This window comes from Neovison vison, chromosome 8 (genome assembly GCF_020171115.1).
Source record: "Neovison vison isolate M4711 chromosome 8, ASM_NN_V1, whole genome shotgun sequence".
NCBI lineage: Eukaryota > Metazoa > Chordata > Mammalia > Carnivora > Mustelidae > Neogale > Neogale vison.
Genome location: NC_058098.1, coordinates 86,107,210 through 86,124,674, shown reverse-complemented (window position 1 = coordinate 86,124,674; position 17,465 = coordinate 86,107,210). Strand labels below are relative to the sequence as shown.

Genomic DNA, 17,465 nt, shown 5'->3' with positions numbered 1-17,465 from the left:
GTATAAAAGCATACTCCTTTAAAACATTAAAATCTTAACTAGCTTGTCGTTGACATTTTCCAAATATATCTAAAATGTCAGAGACAGCATTTGGGGCCTACAAATCTTTTGAGTGAAAGCCCAGGCCTTCAAATTGTGTGCCATTCACAGGTTTAAAATAGGAACATGTTCCATGTTGACTGTGAGCTATTTGGAGACTCTGAGAACATTAAAAGAGAATAATTTTATTTTAGGGAGGACTATTGGAAGGTAGAAGTTTTAAGAGTAACCTACATAATATATGAATATTAAAATGCATGCCTCCTCCCCAAAACACACATTATTACTCTCAAATCTGAGAGTCTTAGCAAGAGTTCAGTACGTGGTCCAGGTCTTCCTGATCCCAAAGAGAAGACTGCCTGCATTTCTAGTAAAAACAAAACAAAACAAGACATAAAAACTTTTAACATACATGAACTAACAGGATATAATCATTTGTCAGCATATGAGAAATTTGGACAAAACATGAAAAGGTACATTCCTATGCTGCAGATGAAACATTCGCAATGAAAGGAGAAAAATAAGTTTGTAACAGTTTTTTTCAAGGCATAAGGAAAGATTGGTGTATCTAATTCATGCTACATCATTTACTAGAAAATTAGATTAATTGCATGATGTTTTGGAGAAAGGTATCAATATTGTGATTTCTTCCTTTATATTCATATTCTAAATACCATTGTCATGTATGTTTGGAATGAGGGTAGAAACACAGTTTTAGTTGATTTTTATATGGTCCAATAGTGGAGGAAACATTGGAATTTACTGAGCGCATTCTCAAGATCAAGATTTTTTTAGAATTTAAGAGATCTAACAAAACCCAAGTTATTAATCCTCCAGGATTCACTTTCTTACTGAAATGACTAGGTATTTGAATAAACCAAATTTGAAAATGCAGATAAGCAAAAGGATAGCTGTTTTGGTCAAGGAAATGTTCAGTATTAAACTAGATACATAGACTGAGTAGATGCTGGTAAGTGAAGGTGCACTCATTTCCTGTGACTAAAGTTTCCTGAATTCAAAGCAGGGCAGATTTTGAAGAACTATACAGAAGTGTATGGTGAACACAATTTCAAAAAAGAGAATCACTGATTTTCATATATAAATGAATGCCACCTTGATTTTCTACCTGACTTTAAAGTACAAACCCCATAATGTCTAAATTGGGCACGTTATTATGGTGGCTGTTTCAAAGTAGTATATATTGACTGAACATTTGCTCTATTCCAAGAACTTTACATGTATTTCCTCTTTCAAGAAAAATTGAACTAATAATAAGTGATGATCATACAAATGATAAACTATTCCCGCAATTTTAGTGACAAGTACACAAACTCCAGAATTATGCTGAAGTTGCTGCCAATGAAACCAAATTTTGAGCAATGTGTGGGTCTACCTGATTATGAGAAATATACTTTATTTCTTGAAGCTACTTTATTTCGTGAAACAGAAGACCATGTAGCTCTTCTGATTATGTTCAGCTGTACATACATAGAATACAAAATAACAATGCCTATAAATAAGGAAGAAATTTACTTCTGTCTCACTTAAAAGAGGTGAAGAGATAGAAATTCCAGAACCCATGTCAGCTCTATGGTTATTAAGGATGCAGATTTCTTCATATTTCTGTTTCTACATTCACACATACTTTTTTTAAGATTTCATTTTATCTCCACTATTGACTTATTAGCTATACCTGTTTTATTTTTGATGGGTGTTCTAAGATTTAGAATGCACATTTTTAATTTATCACACCTGACCTTCAAATGGGAGTACAACATTTCACATATAATTTAATTCTAACAATATAATTCCATTTCACCTTCCATCCTTTGAATTACTATTGTCAAGCTTTTAACTTCTACATATATTAATGAACCCTATAAAACACTGTTTTAAGTAGTAATTATCACTTACTTTTTTTTTTTTTAATGTGGGGGGGTCTTTTGTGTTTACTTACATAGTTACCATTTCCAGAACTCTTCATTCTTTACTATAAATCCAAGTTTCTGTGTGTGTATGTGTGTATTTAATGCTGAAAAAGTTGCTTTATCATTTCTTGTGGTGCAGTTCTGCTAGCAACATTCTCTCAGCTTTGGGTTTCTTTAGCTTTTATTTTTGAAAGATATTTTCTCTTGATAGAGGATTCTATGTGACAGACTTCTTTTCTTTCAGCACTTTTTAAAATCCCCTTTTATTGTCTTTTAACTTGCATAGTTTCTGATCAGTAGTTTATTGGATTTTTGTCTTTGTTTCTCTATACTTAAAGTACTTTTCTTCCCCCCCCACCCCCACCCCCCTGGCTGCTTTTAACATTTTCTTCTTATCACAAGTTTTCAACAATTTAATGATGATGTCTTTTGTGGTGGTTTTGTGAGTATGTGTGCTGACTCTGCTTAGGGCTCATTGAACTTTTTGAGTCTTTAAGTTTATAATTTTTATAAAATTTTTAGCTATATTACTTCAAAGAATTTTTCTTTTTTTTTTAAGATTTTATTTATTTATTTGATGGACAGAAATCACAAGTAGGCAGAGAGGCAGGCAGAGAGAGGAGAAAGCAGGCTCCCTGCTGAGCAGAGACCCCCCCCAAGATGCGGGGCTCGATCCCAGGACCCTGGGATCATGACCTGAGCCGAAGGCAGAGGCTTTAACCCACTGAGCCACCCAGGCACCCCTCAAAGAATTTTTCTGTCACTCTTCTCACCTTTCTCTCATCTGGAACTCCAGTTGCACAAAAATTAGAATACTTGGTATTATTCTACCAAGATCACTGAGGTTGTTTTCCTTTTTTGAGTTCTTGTTGTCATTTTTTTAGTTTTTTCCTTCACATGCCAGACTCTACTGCCTGGTCTTCAAGTTTACCAATCTTTTTTCCCGAGCATCCAATCTGCTTGAGTGTGAATCCCACCCAGTGAAATTTTTATGTTCATTGAAATTCCACATTTTTATATATTTAATTTCTCTTTCAGTATATGGAGCATATTTATAATAATTTTTAATGTTGTCGACTGCTAATTCTGCCATCTTCGTCATTTCTGTGTTTATGTTGACTGACTTTTCTCCTGGTTATAGATTACATTTTCCTACTTCTTTGTATGTTCTAGTTCTCTTGCTAGTTACCCGGCATTTTCATGATCTTCCTGCCTACGCCTTACATGCTGGTGTTCCCCAGGATGCTATTATTGATTCTTCCTTTTCTGCTCTACATACTCCCCCTGGGATTATTTCATCCATCCCCGTAATTTTGACTGCCATCTTAATGATGGTATATTCCAATTATAACTTCTGCTGTCCAGATCTCTCTTCAGAGCACTAGAGTCATATATATATACATATACATATGTATATATGTATGACTGCCTACTCCACTTCTCCACAGAGATGTCCAGAATTATCTCAAACTCAACATATCCAAAGTGAATTCATCAATTCCCCCTCAAAAGCTGTTCAATCTCCTGTATTCCTTAACTCAGTGAATGGCATTACTAGCTCATAAATCTGTGACTCATCCTTCTCCTTCCCTATAATAGATATTGTGGATCCCCCCCATCCCGTCAGCCTTCGTTCTTCATTTTCTGGGCAAGCACCTCAGTTTTCATTGGGATAGCCATACCTTCTCATCACAACTTTGGGAATCTGACTCCTTTGGGTCTAGGGAAAGGGTATATGTCTTTATCCTTAAATAATTAGCCTCATATCATCCCCTGGCCATGTAGAGACATGTGAATCAATTCTTAAGGCTTCTGGGAAAGGTGTTTTCTCTCCTTCCTAAAAGAGTTTTCAAAAATTACTCTTTTTGGGACGCCTGGGTGGCTCAGTTGGTTAAGCAGCTGCCTTAGGCTCAGGTCATGATCCCAGGGTCCTGGGGTCAAGTCCCGCATCGGGATCCTTGCTCGGCAGGGAGCCTGCTTCTCCCTCTGCCTCTGCCTGCCTCTCTGTCTGCCTGTGCTCGCTCGCTCTCTCCCTCTGTCTCTGACCAAAAAAAAAAAAAAAAAAAAAAAACAACTACTCTTTTTTTTCTTTTCATGTACCCAGATGGTAAAACTTAAAACCATAGGAATTTCATAAAACCACTATCACTTGATCATAGGCTAATACTAAGGAAGGAAAAGCAATGAAACTGGAGAGAAACATGACATCTCTGAACTGTTGAATCATTCAGCTCTGTAGCTCACCTTTTCATTGGACTCTCTATCTAAGACAGGTAATACCGATTTATTGGTTAAGCCAGTTAGAGCTGGGTTTTTGCTGCTTGCAACCAAAAGCATCATAATTAATAACTTTCCTAGACCTTTCACCCCCAAACATAGGCAATCGTTCACTAGAGTCTAATTCTCTCTTTTAAATAGTGTCTGATTACCCTCGGTTCTGTCACTAGTGTCATTGTCACTGCCAATGCCTTAGTTCAGGCTCTCCTCTTTTTTTAAATGCATAAAATGCATTTCTAAAATACATATCTTATCAAAATTTCATCTGCTTACAGTCCTGGCACGAGTTTCCACTGCATCTAGAAAAGAGTCCACATTCCTTAGCATATTGTATAAGATTCTTCATGATCTAAGCAGTTTTCCTTACTTTTTCTGTGTCTCCTCTCACCACTCCCTTGAACCCATTCTACCAACAATGCTGAACTCTTTGCATAATCAAAATACTGAACAGTCTCCTGCCTCTAGCACTTTGCTCTTGCTACCTTTTACCTCCACCCCCAAGGCTCCCACCCACTTCTCTCTTCCCCTCCTCCACCAAAATGCACAAGCACGTTGACATAGTCATCTTCAGGTTCGAATGTTTTGGAAGCATCTCCTGATCTGGCTTGATTCTGGGGCAGCTGTGTATTAAAGTACCTGGTGTATCTTGCTGTTACTGTATTTATCACATTGAGTCCCTTTATTTACCTGTGTCCTCTGTGTATGGCAAGCACTTTCAAAACAAGGGAACTTTCTTTTACATTCTTGTATCTCTACTTCTGAGAACTAATAAAGTGCCTGGAACATAGTATACTCAATAAATGTTTTTTTGAATGAGTAATTATGTGGTCTACAAGCATAAGGATTTCTGATCTTGAGATTCTATTTGAAAACCTCAATTTTTCTCTCACGAAATGTGTTTCTGATTTATAAACATTAATCTTTTTTCTTCCAGGATATGGGTTTCTAGCTAGGCAGAGCAGGAAAACAAAAGAGCTTGCTTGGGAAAGGTTGCCTTTAGTCCTGTAGAGATCCAGTAACTGTATCCTGCCTTTCACCACACTCCACCACTACCAATTTGCACCTGGGTGCTCCATATGGGTGTAGACTTAGCTGACCAGCCCAACAGCATACTCAGACCTTAGTTCAGACTTCTGTTATTGCCAAATGAAAGTTTGCCAATATATGTACAGTAAACAATTTTCAACATCCCACGTATTGTTTGAATTTATGTATATTTCTCAAAAATCGTAGACTGTAAAATAAACAAATCTGGATTATTTTACACTGAGCAAGTAAAAAATACCAATCCAATCCTGAACTTTTTTACCTTTGCTGGTCTTAAAGTTTGATGTGACTAATTAAGTGAAAAAAATAACTATGGGATTCCGACAGTGTTAATAATGGTTTCATCACTTGTTAGGTTACTGGAAGGCAGCTACATTTCTACAAGTCTTAGGTAAAACAAAACAAAACGAAACAAAACCTTGAATTTAAAGCAGAGAGGATTCGTTTGAGGGAAGGAAAAGAAAATGGTATGTGTGATTCAGAATTTTGAAAGAAAATTAAGCAGCAAGGAAGACCGAAATAGCGACAGGAAGTCAGACTTCACTGGGCACTTGTGAGTGGTGAAGCTAGGAGCTGGGGGTGGAGCAAAGTAGGAACGACTAGCTGAGGGCGGGATCCCTAACAGCACCTTAAGACAAGAAGGGCCTTGTTCAGCCCGCTGCAGCAAAGAACACGTTCTCTTCCTCGGTGTGTCGGTGACCATAGTAACAGTGGGGGCCGACCCTCTCTCCTCGAGCATGCGCAGTGCAGAAAGAGCGGGCAGCATCCTCAACGACAAGGTCTCCCTCTTTTCTTCAGTCGGAAAACTACAACTCCCAAGAGACCACTCCGCGAAGCGTCACCGCCTCCCGCCGTGGCCCTGCCTAGTCCCCTCCCTCCTGCCCCGCCCTCCTGTTAGTCCCCTCCCCTCCCTCTGAGTGTGTGTCAGTGACCCAGAGGCGGTGTGAGGCGGAGGGACCGTCGGGGGGCGCCGCCGCGGCCGCCGCCTCCACCAGCACCCCAGCTGTGCCGCGCGTTCGGATTTGCCTCGAGCCCTCCGGGAGCGCACCACAAAGCGGGCTCCGCGCTTTTCCCTCCGCCCGCGGCTCCTCAGTACTCGGTTCCGCGGCCAACTTCCCTCGCGGGGCTTGGCCGGTTGGCGAGGAAGGCGGCGCAGAACGCTGGGCTGCCTGCTTGCGCTCCTCGCGTACGCACACTTCACCCCCTCGCTCCGGTTCTCGGGGCCGTGCTGGGATTGAGGCCACCAGCAATTGTCCGGTGAGTGTGGCCGCGGCGCGCCGCGGGAGGGATGGTGACGGGGCCGGCGAGGGGTGCGGGCAAGGCGGGCGCGTAACTTCCTCGGCGGCTGCTTGGGGCGACCGGCCGGCTCTCCCCGCCCGCCTGCGCGCCCCCGCGCTGGAGGCGGCCGAGAGCGGAGTTTGCGGCGCGGGCATCCCGCGCCCTCGCAGGAGGAAGCGCCTTTGTCAGGAGCCGGCCCGACGCGCCCTCCCCCTCCGCCTGGGAGTCCGGCGCGCGGCGGCCAAATCCTAGCCCCGCGCTCTGCGCGCGGCCGCAAGCTGCGGGAGGGGAGCTCGGCGGAGGCAGGGAGGAAGAGAGAACTGAAAGAGAAACAAAGGGGGCGGTGGGCTTTTCTTTTGTTTGTGTGGATCTGCTAACTTCTTTCTCCTTCCTTACATAACGCAGACTTCTAAGTTAGTCATTCTTTTTATTGTTGTGATTATTGTCATCTTCTCTGCGTGTCTCTCGGATTTCCTTTCATCTCTGGATCTTAGAACGTTTAAAAACACTAATTAATTACACCTCTGGGGTCCCTACGAAACAAGTTAATATGCCCGTTTTCGTAAGTGGGTAAACTGAGGTCCGGAAGAGCTCTCTAATTGAAGGATGCTCTTGATCTTCTGCCGCGCCTAATGTCCGAGGACCTGAAAGCATTTATGAGTAAGAACTCGTTCTCCAATGCCCCGTGGAAAAGTTAAAGATGCTCATTTTAGTTACAGGTTAACTGAAGTCTAAAAGAAGTCTGGGTAATTGTTAGGTAGTTCAAACAATAATTCTTCTTAAATAGTATTTGAATCTTAAAACCTCAAAGGACTCTTGGAAAATGCTGTAAATCATAAACTCACCTCAGCATTTACTTTTATTTTTGTACACTCAGGTCTCTTATGAGAGCAATGATGGGGGGCAGGAGGGCAGAGTTGTGTTATTTTTTTTTAAATTTCATTTGATAGATATTAATCACTACACACAAGGAAATGTGTCTTGGTTTTAACAGCATCAACAGCCTTCCCTTCGTGTAGTCGTCAAACAGTATGTTAACAAAAAATTGAGGGAACATTTCATCCATAAGGTGCTGATTGTGCCATGGACTGAAGCTTTAAGTGTTTGAAAAGGTTTTCTGTTTGTTTTGGTTCAAGGCTGTGTACTTTTCCTCTGCAAAATGTTTTGTTTTCGTGGCAGCTGATCTTTTGTTTCAGAACTGGCTTTGTCTTTTTATACATTGAATATGTATTATAATTGAGGAGAGATGTAAAGTGCTTTTTTTTGTTTGTTTGTTTGCATTGTAGTGGGAATTTAAATTTTTGAATTGTGGAGAAGGTTCAGTTTTTCAGTTCTTCTGTTACAGTTTATGTTTCCTTTAAAACAGGAAATGTTTTCTCAGAGTGATCAGATTTACATCTCTCAAAACATTGTCCTTATTGTACAAATATATCATATGAATTCCTTTTGTTTTTAATTCACACCAACAACCTCTTCTGGTGGAAAATGCTTAACTCTGAGAACAAGCTTGTTTATTCTGGTAGTTGAACCAAACTGAAGGGTACCAAAAATTTAAATTAAGCATTGTTTCTCTTAGTTATTTCCTGAAGTGAATAATGATTAGAACTGTAGTAACAGTGAGTACTTTCACTTATCCTAATTACTCCTAAATTTAACTTTGTGTAATATAGTTGTCTCCAAATTTTAGATTCTGGTGGTTCAATGAGAAAAGGAAAGTGAGACATGTGCTCTTTTCATATTTTTCTGTAGTCCTCTAACCTGCCCCCTTCCTGTAGTATATTTAAAGAGGTCTTGAGTTTAAAACAAACAGTTGGAAATCAAACAGTTAAGTGTATGGAAAGTTGCATGTAGTGAAGCGGTTTTAATGCCTCATCTAATAATCTTACACCTTTTAAAGGGAAAACTGTCATCTGGGTTTTAATTATGTATTAGAGGTGCTGTATTGCAATAATGATATTATTTATTGACTTAAAGAAAAAGCTAGAAATTGTGTCTTAGTGACAGATCTGGGGTGAAGGAGGAGAAGCTGTGCTCTCCTTAAAATTGTCATTTCAGTGACTTTGCAGTTAGTTGGTTATGTTGAACTTTTTCTGAAAGCTTTTACAAATCAGTTTTGCCAGAGGCATTTGTGCTTTAAGGAAGCTACTGACAAAACATCTTTACTCAGTCACTGGAGTCCAAAGGCAGAAGCTAGTGTTGACTGGGAAAGGCTGGCATTGCAGGTTTCCTGATGTCTTTGGGGGAACCCTGAAAGAAATGACTGAAAAGCACAGGTTAGGGAATGAGTCTGGTACCACCGAATGCTAGTCGGGCATGTTTCAAGGGGAAGCCTCTATAGACTGCTATTTGACTTTGTTTCAGCTTCTTTTCAGATTGTCATAATGTCACTTGTATATTCAGAATCTTGTGATTCAGATATGCCTTATGGTAGTTGTCCAGTGGGTCAGATGATAAGGACTATACTGTAGTAATCCTGCTTTGTGAACAACTGTTTACAGACAGAAACTTCTGGGGCTGATAAATATTTTAAGCCCGGGCTTAGAATTGAAAACTATCTTTCTAACATTCTCACACACATACATCTTACCACTGCATATCAATATAGATCTATCCTTGTATTTATTAAATCAAAAAGATTTGTGTGGATTATTTTATTACATGTATTTTAACTGTACAGTATATATTAAAATTTCAAAATGACAGGTATATGATGGCACTAAGATGGTCCCAGGAGTTTCTTTGGAAAAATAATGTTATTCCAAAAGTTATATTTCTGTCATTTAATTTAAAAGAATGTAACAAATTTAAGAGCCAGTGGAAAGAAGGAAGAGGAAAATCAACAGAAAGAAGGAAACCTGATAATGTTTTTAAAGAGTACAATATAAAGATTCCTGGCAACATTATATAAGGGACAAAATTCTAGCTAAAATCTATAAACAGTGAATTCCACTTAGCACTTTCTGTTTATAGATTTCTAGCCATCTTTTCCAGATTCCTTCTAAATATATTACACAGAAAAAGTAAACAAATCATTCTTTCAAAGGATTTGGGTTGTTGGAGATTTTTTTTTACACATGTGTTAAGGGGTGTGGGTGGGTTATTGTTGTTTTTCTTTAAGTTTGACTTCTGCCAGAAAAGATTTCCCCCACAGTAATGTGTGGGAATCTCAAAACAAGAAATATTGGTCACTGAAACTAGACATAATTTCAAGTTATGCCACTAGCTTTTTCTCACATTGTCTTGAAAGACCACTTCTAGTTTTCCTTTCAAAGATTGAAAATAATTGCCTAGCATATTACACTTAGTAGGCCCTACTTAAGTTCTGTTGTTGTTGCTAAATTAATTTGCAAGTAATAAAGAAGCAGCAATGATTTCTTGAGGGAATATCAGGGAATTTGTGATTTTTTTTTTCCTTTTTAAGTAGAAATAAGTAATCAAAACATGAATATCTGATTGGAGCCTTTCAATTAGCATAGCTTCCTTCAGAAGTAAACTTGGGTAAAGAGCTTCATCAGGTAATTTAAGAGAAATGAATTGTAAATGAGTTTAAGAACATGTGATTGTTTTTTCAGAATGTGTAGGTAGATTTTTTTTCTTCGCTTCAGTAAACTCTGTTTCAAAGAACAAGAATCTACCTACATAGTATTCCTTGTATTACCCCTAAAGACTTTTATATACCTCAAAATACAATTTACAGAAAAATAGAATATGTTGCTATTGCCTGTAAATGGCAAAATCCAGACATTTGTCATTCCCCAGTTAATTTTGACCATTCATGTAGTTTTAAAAAAAAGTTCTAAATTCAATACGCATGTAATTTACTTCCTTTTCGAAGAATTTATTACTGATTTTTCTTTTATAATGAACCCTTGGGATGTTGCTAATTCTAAAAATATGTAGTACCCCTAGTTTCCCACCATCTTCTGCAGTTTCTTTTCCTATCATTTTTTGGCTACAATTTGCTTTTTCCCCTAAATTGCCTAAAATGAGCTAAGAAAAGTTTTCACATACTTGACAAGAAATATAGTTAGTTATTTATGATGCTAAGCTTCAGCTAAATTTCATCGTACAATGTGCATTAAATTTATTTTGGAGATAAAAGTATGCTTACTTTGAAAGAGGGAAGGTAAAGTAGGTATAACAAATTTCCCCTTGGGTACCAAATCTGGCTCCCTGCACAATATTTAGAAAACTGGGAGTCCCAGTTCAGACTCAGTAGGAAAGAGTGCTATGATTAGCAATCTCTGCTATTGGGTGGGCAATGGACTTTTGACATGAATGCCAAATATTCATTCGGTATTTATTGGATGTCTTTTATATATTGGGCCCTGGTCTAGATGCTAATATCACTCACACAGACTAAAAGTAAAATCTCTACCTTAATGGTGTTTACATTCTAAACCAAGACACAGGCAATAAAATAAGTAAGTAAAATACTTCATGTTTTAAGAAGAAATGGCCTCATTTCTTCTTCTTTTTTTATTTTTTTAAAGATTTTATTTATGTGCCTATTTGAGAGAGCTAGAGAGCATGAGTGGGATGGGGGAGGGTGGAGGGAGAGGGAGAAGCAGGCTCCCTGCTGAGCAGGGAACCCTGGTACAAGGCTCAATCCCAGGACCCTAGGACCATGACCTGAGCCGGAGGGAGATGCTCAACCCACTGAGCCAACCATGTGCCCCAACTGACCTCATTTCTTCAAAAAATAAATAACGGGAAATAAGAAATGGAGAGGAAGCTATAAGATTAAAAGAGACTTCAGAGGCATATCCACCAAATGTATAGTGTATGGACCTTAGATCTGCTTTGAGCAAACTAACTATAAAAAGATGTTTGTGAAAATTGGGGAAATTTGGACATTAGATATTTGATTAAAAGCAATTGTTAATTTTTGTAGGTGTGATAATGTATTATGGATTTTAAATACTCCTTTTAGAGATCTAATATATTTATGAATTAAAATACCATCTCTGGATTATTGCTCTAAAATAATTTGGAGGGGAGAGGAGCATAAATGAAACAAGATTGGCCATATATTGAAAGTTGTTGAAGGTAGATGATGGATACCTGAGATTTTTCATAGTCTTATTTTTGTGTATTTTTGGAATTTTCTGTAATGAACAGTTTATACACAAACACATACACACACACACACACACGTGAGGTAAGGGAGTAAACCTTGCAGATAATCCTGGGGCAGGACACAGGCAAAGAACAGCAAGTATGATGGCCCTGAGGTAGAGAATCTTCACTAGAATGCAAGAAACTATAAGAAGACGGATGTGACTGCCTTAGAGTCAGAGAGTAGCAGAAGGTTGGGTAAGAAAGGTAAAGGGAGGGACCAGGAGACCAGATTGTATAGGACCTGCTTGGTTATCCATCCTTGGTTTAAAGTAAGGACATTTATTTTATATACTTGACTTTAGTCACCCTGAAAGCTATAGACTTATTTCAAGAATACTAGCATTACTCCAAATATTTTTGGGAACTACCTTTTTTTGGTAATTGCCTTCTAAGCCATTTGAAGAGCCACACACAAAAATAACTCAGTACTTTATATTTGTTCCTTGTTTTTAAGGAAAAAGGGGGTATTAGCCACATGATATATCATTTCATTTATCAGATATGATTCAGAGAAGATTTTGGACAGAAAGAAAAAAAAAAAAGGAAATAACTTCAGACTGTTTCTAAAATTCACATCCACTCTGAGAATGCAATTACTATTTCTAAAAATCAGATCTACCCGTAGACTGAAAAGGAATTTTAATAATGTTTTGGACAATTGTAGCATCATTTAGAATAAGGAACTACCTCTGAGAGTGACTAATATGGAAGAGGCTATTACACTCATTGTGATATTTAAGTTTTGTCTGATGCATTATAGCACATATACACACTAGACCATGCACACTTCTTAATAATTAGGTCCTCAAAACAATCATTGCAGGTAAGTTTCTGTGTTCTGTATTCAAGACTGAAGAGATGGCATTTATAATGTACTGAAGTTGTATAACTTTCTTGTTGGCTATGGCATATACTTGGGGAATTGAAAGACTAGCAAACGTTTAGTGTTAGAGACTAATCTGATTATTAAAGTCTTTTATATTCATGCTTTAGTTCTCAGATTAGTAGTTGCTTCTGGAACATGATGATTTGCCATAATAAAGAACCGATTTTAAATCTTTTATTACTATAGAAAAATCGATCTCATCCTCCAAATGTTTGAAAGTCCCTTTCAAGGAAACCCTCCATAAGTATAGATTTTTAAAATATTCTATTTGTGGGACAGTATACATGTGGAGATTACTAACTTTGAATGGTTTTACACTAAATTACTTAAAATGATAAATGATTCTCATTCTCTGTAGGGATAAGTTTTCCAACCTGAGAAACTAAACTTATTTCAATGAGTTTTACTGTGTTGATAACATTGAAGTTAAAAACAATTTTTATAGTTAATTATGCATAATAGGAGGGCACAATGTTTTCTCTTGTATTTTTCATCAATAATATGTAGGATTTAATGAGGTAAGTAGAACTTGTGAACTTTTATTATATAATAAATTGCAAGGGCACCTGGCTTCCTCAATCAGTAGATTATGCATTTTTTATCTCAAGGTTGTGAATTTGAGACCCATGGTGGGTATAGAGATTACTTTAAAAAAATAAAATCTTAAAAAAATAATAACAAAAAAGTTGCATGAAGTGACCACTGAGAATATAAGTATGTAACAGTATACTTTAAAAAGCTCCCTATCTTAAACATTTTTCAGAAAATAATTTAATTTCTTTTATTCAACCAGTTTTTGGTCCTTTTGGTGTGTATATATGCATAGGTGTACATATAGATAAATAGAACCTTCTTCCTTCATATACTGTATATATTATCAGGATTTAGATGTTAGGTTGGGTTATTTAATGTATTTTAAACACTAGTCTGTTGACGTGAAACAGAGAGCCCATGTTTAATTCCTGGGCTTTCCATTAACTCTGAAGATCTTTACAGGCTATATTTGATTCACCTGTAAAATACAAAAAAAAGAAAAATAGTTTTTCATGAAGAACTTTGAAATTCTATGATGGGAATTTCTTTATTTTTTTTTATTATTTTTTTTTTTTTAGATTTTTTATTTATTCATTTGACAGAGAGAAATCACAAGTAGATGGAAAGGCAGGCAGAGAGAGAGAGAGGGAAGCAGGCTCCCTGCTGAGCAGAGAGCCCGATGTGGGACTCAATCCCAGGACCCCGAGATCATGACCTGAGCCGAAGGCAGCGGCTTAACACTGAGCCACTCAGGCGCCCCTATGATGGGAATTTCATTGTGTATGGCTCATCTTGGAAATTGTTTTTAGTCTGTTGATTTGGTAGTAGGATTATGAATCTTTTTCATTTCCCTTTTTGTGGAATAAATAACTTATGATGGAGGAGGAAGAGTAAGAGGGGGAGGGGAAGAGAAGAAAGGAAAGAAAAAAATTGGCTCTCACAAAACAGTAAACATGTCCATAGATAATTCTTGTAACTTGGATATACTTAAGTGTCCATGACTTAATGAGCTAAGACTCAAATTTATAAATTAAGTAGAGAATAGTAATAATAATACACCTTCCATTTCAAGAAAAAAAGTTGCTTTGCAAAAGGGACATCTTAAATTTCATATTGGCTTAAACTTTTTCACCATGATAAAGCCTGTATTTATTTTGGGAAATAATAACAATGAATTGATAATAATGTTAATAATGATGGTGATGATAATTAACAGAAATAAAGAATTATTGAAAACTCACACTTGGGGCACCGGGTGGCTCAGTTGGTTAAACATCCAACTCTTGATTTTGTCTCAGGTCGTGAGTTGAGTTGAGCTCCATGCTCACTGGGAAGTCTGCTTCTCTCTCCCTCCCTCCCTCTGTCCCTCTCCCTTCTTCTGTCCCTGTTCACCTGCTCACACGTGCACATGCACTTGCACACTCTCTCTCAAATAAATAAACCTTTTTCAAAAAAAGAAAGTTCACTCTATTAAACTCTGTAGATTTTTATAGCATCAGGTTCCAAGATGTTCTTTTCAACTTGTGCTTTGTAAGATATTAGTATTCCACATCTCTGCAGCTCTCACTTCATCTCTCTCTTACTTTCATCTCTTTCTCACTTTGTCACTGGCTGTGTTTATCTTCCTTTGCTTGCTTTAGTGCCCATTGCTCCTCCACCATGTTTTCTACATGTCTGCCATTTTTTATACTTATAGAGTGGGCTTGGAATGAATGAAGAGTGTTAAAGAAGTAACAGGTAGGGACGCCTGGGTGGCTCAGTGGGTTAAAGCCTCTGCCTTAGGCTCAGGTCATGATCTTGGGTCCTGGGATCGAGCCCCACATCGGGCTCTCTGCTCAGCAGGGAGCCTGCTTCCTCCTCTCTCCCTCTCTCCCTCTCTGCCTCTCTGCCTACTTGTGATCTCTGTCTGTCAAATAAATAAATAAAATCTTAAAAAAAAAAAAAAAGAAGAAGTAACTGATACTTAGTCAACAAAAACAAAGTCACAACTTGATGCTTGTGTCTCTTTTAGAAATGGTATACCAGTTTATTTGTATATAGTTCACCTCTTAAAGACCAGTCTTGAAAGGCTTTAACCAGAATCTGCCTCCTTAAGCTATCTGTAAAATGGCTTCCAAAAAGGATTTGCTAGATTTCAGAACTGAGTAGGTTGTTAATGATTCAGTATGCCCCCTCATTCTCCTCCTACTTCTTAAATTGAAAGCTCCTTCATAGCATCTAGGTGCCCTGAGTCATCATGTCCGAACTCTGAAGAATTTTAACATGGAAAAACTCACCATGATGTAAAATTGTCAGAAAATAATCTGAGTCAGAAATCATTCACTGATCACTATGATACAACCTAGAGATTGTGGGCTTCATATAAATCTTTGAATGTACTTACATGTAAGTCGTTGTTATAGGACTTATAAATCATGAGGACTTGTTTATTCTCAGTTAAATTTTAATTGGCTTGATTTTTGCTATTACACCAAAAGGATTTTCTCTTTCATTGAATAAATGTATCAGAGAGGAAAAGCAGGTGGATTCTGGATAAAAACCAGTATACCAGAAGTCAAGAGACCTAGAGTTCTTGTCCATTTATTTGGTGTATGACTCATATTTCATTTAACCTCCCTAGGCCTTAGTTTCCTTATCTTTACAAGGTTAACAGCTCTATGATAGCCCTCTTTGGGACCAACCCATGGCAGATATACCTTAATAGCTGACCCCAAATCAGCTCATACTCCCTTTTTGGTACTGCACTGTCAGCAGCTAGATAGTTGGCAGTCTAGATGAAATCTGTCACCTCAGCCTTGTAAGGTGTCTGTTAACTCCGTGATTTCATGATTTTAAATGACTTGCCAATAGAAAGTCTTTTTCTTAGTCTTTACTGTTTTTTTCACGTTGAATGATGAGAGTTGAAACTTACTCTGTGAATTAAGAATTCTTTGTAGTTCTGAGTACATGGCTATCTCTGGATAGCATGTGTGTGTTTCATTTAGGACTATAGATTGAATGTTTGTATCTCCCCAAAATTCACGTGTTGAAACCTAATCCTTAATACAATGATGTATTTGGAGGTAGGACTTTGGGACAGGGTTAGGTCATGAGGGCCGCCTGGGTGGCTCAATGGTTTAAAGCGTCTGCCTTCAGCTCAGGTCATGATCCCAGGGTCCTGGGATCCAGCCCCGCATCGGGCTCTCTGTTCAGCGGGGAGCCTGCTTCCCCCTCTCTCTGCCTGCCTCTCTGCCTATTTGTGATCTCTATTTGTCAAATAAATAAATAAAATCTTTGAAGGATTAGATCATGAGGGCAGAGCCTTCATCAATGAGATTAGTGATCTTATAAAAGAACTCAGATATCCCTCACTCCTTCTGTCAATATGAGGACACAGTAAAAAAAGATGACCATCTTTGAACCAGGAAGCAGGTCCCTCCCCAGACACCTAATCTGCTAGTTTTGATCTTGGACTTCCCAGTCACTGGTACTGGGAAGTCACTGGTACTGGGAAGTCACTGGTACTTATAAATCTGTTGTTTATAAGCCATCCATTCTGTGGTATTTTCTTAGAGCAACTCAAATGGCTAAGGTATATTGTGATGTTAAAAACAGGGGTTCCCCGGGTGGCTCAGTGGGTTAAAGCCTCTGCTTTAACCTAAAGCCTTGGGCTCAGGTCATAATCCCAGGGTTCTGGGATCCAGCCCCTAGCCCTGCATCTCTGCTCAGCAGGGGGCCTGCTTTCCCACCTCTCCCTCTCTCTCTCTCTGCCTGCCTCTCCACCTACTTGTGATCTCTGTCTGTCAAATAAATAAATAAAATCTTTAAAAAAAAAAAAAAATTGGCAGGGGCACCTGGGTGGCTCAGTCTGTTAAGTGTTTGACTCTGGTTTCAGCTCAGGTCATGATTTCTAGCCCAAAGTTGGCTCCACGATCAGCAATGAATCTTCTTCTTTCCCTTTCCCTCTGGCTTACCACTGCTCTCGCTCTCTCCCCCTACCCCCTCCTCCAAAATAAAAAAATAAATCTTAAAAAAAAATTGGAGAAAATTCATGGGAACACTTAAAATTCCAAGTGAAGTGGAAACATTCAAAAGGGTTGGTGAAGACTTGTTTTAAACTCATTTCTACTCCTAAATGTTGTGATGGCAAAACTGCAGGTTAGTGAGGTTCAACTTGATGTGTCTGTTTGAAAGGTACATAGTGAATCAGAATTAATACTAGCCTGAGAGGCAAAAGGCCTGACTTCTAGCTCTGCAAACTGTTTTTTAGCCTGGTTAGTGTCTTCATCTATGTAATGGTATCAGACCATTGCTTCTCAGGCATCAATGTGTTATGCAAGTTATCTGGGGATCATATTAAGATGCATTTTCCGATT

The 17,465-nt window shown here is 38.3% G+C and overlaps 1 protein-coding gene across 1 annotated transcript in view; it reads left to right on the top strand.

Moving 5' to 3' along the window:
* Positions 1–6,243: 6,243 nt before the first annotated feature.
* Positions 6,244–17,465, top strand: part of PELI1 (pellino E3 ubiquitin protein ligase 1) — a 57,572-nt gene continuing 46,350 nt past the window's right edge. Inside the window, exon 1 of the mRNA XM_044264086.1 lies at positions 6,244–6,548. The gene's annotated coding sequence lies outside the window, so the exon portion shown is untranslated. The remainder of the gene's footprint in view (positions 6,549–17,465) is intronic.